Raw genomic sequence first — 3,409 nt, forward strand, 5'->3', positions numbered from 1 at the left:
CTCTGTAAACCATGTTTGATTTTATTGTCACTTACTTTGATGAAAAGCGATAAAGCTTTTCCTTTCTCCCCTCCACCTTTTATTTATGTGTCATCCTCGCTGCGTTTTTGTTCAGTGGAGCGTGTCGTGGGAGGGTGGGGGGGGTCGATGGGGGGGTTGACAGGCCTCTGTTATTCCCAGGAGAGATGCAATATTCCTGGGAATAGCCAGATCCATGACTTCCTTCTTTAATAAACTTCACTGCCACCTTATCGGGATGCCTTTCAGCATCTATCTTTTTTTTAATTTTTGATTTTTTTCACAGAGGTTTTGCCACGGTCTCCTCACTTTGCTCTTCTCTGAGGAGCAGGTTTAGGTCTTTAGGTCAGGGCTTCAGCTTTTTCTGCCAACAAGGAGGAGGACGTTCCCCTCTGCAATATTGAGCACTGTTTCTAGGAGAAGAAGAAAAAAACACACACACACAAACACAGCGAACATTGTACCTGCAGTTTGTTTGTCAGTCGGTTGGTAAAACTTTCTTGAGCTCCCGTCACAAAAGAGAGTTCAATATTTTCACGGTTTGGACGCTAACGTTGAGCGACGTCTCCGATCCTTTTGTGTTGATGTGTCGTGGTAACGGACTCTGCTTTTAGTTTGTCACCTGCTGAAGTTCAAGGTCGTGACCTCTCGTTGTTCCCTTTGTCGTCCTCCAAACTTTTGACGTCGTCTGAATTTGGACCTCAGTGTCTCTGACGGCCACGTCTGTTACCGATCGTTTGTCGGTTCCGTTGCTACGTTCAGATAACCTCAGCAGCTGGTGTTTTTATGAAGGAGCTGAGGAGCAGCGCTCGCTCGTCGGCAGCAGTCGATAGTCGGGGTCAGAAGGACGAACGCTTGGAGAGTTCGGTCCTGTGGCAGAAGCGTAGATTTGGCAGGTGAGATGTTCTGTTGAACTGGACGGGAGATTAAAACAAAATCCTACTGCCAAACGGGAACAACCTCACACTCATGCGGCTGAAGTCGACTCAGACGTCACTCCAGGAGTCTTCGACAAGCCTCGTTTTTTTTTTATTGTTTTTAACTGATTCTGTACATTCATTTTTAGCCAAATAATTTTTCAGTGCTTTATAAACAGCGAGGATTGTACATATGAACTACTCTTAGCAGGGGAGGCTCGTACAGAGCCCACTTAACGGTCCACCTCGTGGGTCCTTCTAGAAATCTAAATCTTGTTAGACTTGGACTGTTGCCTTTCCAAGTGTCGAAGCGACGAGAAGCTGCTCGTGAAATTAAAAAACAAAAACAAAAACCACGAGCGGTTTGGCTGAATCTTCGACCGGGAAGGCAGTGCTTCAGAGTTTTTCTCATTTTCTTCAGTCTTTGATAACGTTGTCCATCTCGGTGTTTCTTGGTGTGCAAAAATGTAAAGAAGATGAAAAAAATATACAACACAGAATACCTCAGAAAAGAAATCCATGTAACCTTGACAACCTCCACATATTGTCAGATCCTCTTCACCCGCACCCCCCCCTCTTCTGAACACTTTTTTTTCACGTCTCCAATCTTTAGGTTTTGTCTTTCTCCTCTTTTTTACCCTGCGGTCGGTAGCAGCGGTGGAGGTTCCATAGCCTTTAAAGTTTTTTATTTGTCTCTGTGTTTGATTGTTGTCATGAGGAACTTTCACATTTAAACATTCACGAAGGCCATTTGGTTTCAAACATACATAAAATGGCACAAAATAGAGAGACCATGAGATTCAATTCCTCCTCTATTGAAACCGACGGTGGGTTTTTAAGCGAAGCCCGACACCTGAACACTTGAAAACCAATCAGTCCCTGCATCGTTCCGTTTTACGCATACCTCTTTATCTACTTATCTACTCTTTTATCATTGTTGAAAAAAAAACTGAATGTAAAATATAAAAAAAAAAACGCAAACACAACTAACCTCTAATTTAACTATACATATTTAAGAATAAGAAATACTCTATATGTGCACATAGATATACCTATACAAGCCCCACACAGACATAAACGCAAATGCATATGTATATAAAGATCTCTAATGTCATATACTTTTATCTTGAAAAAAAGGAAGAGGACGAGCCTTTTCCGTTGATGATTCAGGGAAACACTACAGGAGTCCAGTGCAGTACGTTGGCTAGAAGTCGCTTTCACTCTGTTGCTTTCGGTGTTTGTTTGCTAACCTCGTTCTCGCTTGTTATTTCCCTCATTATGTAGCATAAGGCAAAGGTGACTTGATTTGTTTTGTTTTTTCAAACAGAAGAAAAAGTAGTTGAACTAGAAACAAGTGTATTTGTAGTGGTTTTCAATCCTGATTCTGTGGAAATGGGAGGCGAGCAGTTTGGTTTGGGTTTTTTTTCTTTCATTCTCTCTTAAATGGACACTGGAAAGACAGTATATCTTTGACCATGACTTGGAGGAAGAGTCGCACTGGGTTTAAAGGAGGGTGGTGGAGGGCAGGGGAGGGGAGGGGCCGGGGGAGGAGGGCTTGTACATAGAACTGCTTTACGTGTCGGTCCTCGTCTGTCATTTTCGCAGGCGAGGAGGAACTGTACAGTGAAGGCACCGAGACGGAACGCTCCGTGTTTTTATGTCGAGAAAAGTAAAAACTGAAAGACTGTTTTAAGTGAAGGAGACTGAAGGGGTGAGGAAGGGGAGAAACGGGGGAGGAGGGGGGTGATCCTAGTAACCATAACGTTCGGGTTCTCCGCAGAACCCAACACGAAGCAAAGTCACTGTATAAAAATTAAAAGAAAAACAAAAAAAAACAGCACCCCCCGTCGTCGTCACTGGGAGCGACGGTGACAGAACGTTTTTACGAACGCTGAGCCTCTTGATATTTTTTGCATGCTGCTGTACATACCTCTGTATCGGATCCTTTTGTTCCAAAAGGCCGACCGATCCAAAAGCGCTTTTCTTTAGATGTTGTCCTCAGGACAGATTCTGATGTTTTTGAATATGAAATATTTCCCCCCCTGAGAAAAAAAAAAGAAGAAAAAAAAAACATCCCTTTTCCTGCGGTGGCGGAGCAGGTGGAGCACCTAAGGTGTTTGTTTGTTTGTTTGTTTGTTTGTTTGTCACAGCAACAGCTTTCGTAGTGGTTTAATGGCTAAAGCTCTTTTGCAATCACCCCCCCCCCATGATGTAAAGTAACTTTTAAAAACAAAAAAAGAGAAAGGTGCGTATGAGTGTGACTCTGTGCGACTGTGTAAGACATAATGTGAAACGCTTGCTCTTTTTGACTTTTGTTCCATCCGTTTTGTTCAACTCAAACGTTTTATCCACGGAGCCGTCCTCTTTTTTTGGAAACATAAATCTACCTGTGCACTTACGCTAAATCAGTACCGCAGTCTGAAAAAGTGCATCTCAAAGAGTGGCTTGACTGTCTTACAGTAGATGATGCCCCT

The sequence above is a fragment of the Cynoglossus semilaevis genome, chromosome 9, assembly GCF_000523025.1.
Source record: "Cynoglossus semilaevis isolate Cse_v1.0 chromosome 9, Cse_v1.0, whole genome shotgun sequence".
NCBI classification, from domain to species: domain Eukaryota; kingdom Metazoa; phylum Chordata; class Actinopteri; order Pleuronectiformes; family Cynoglossidae; genus Cynoglossus; species Cynoglossus semilaevis.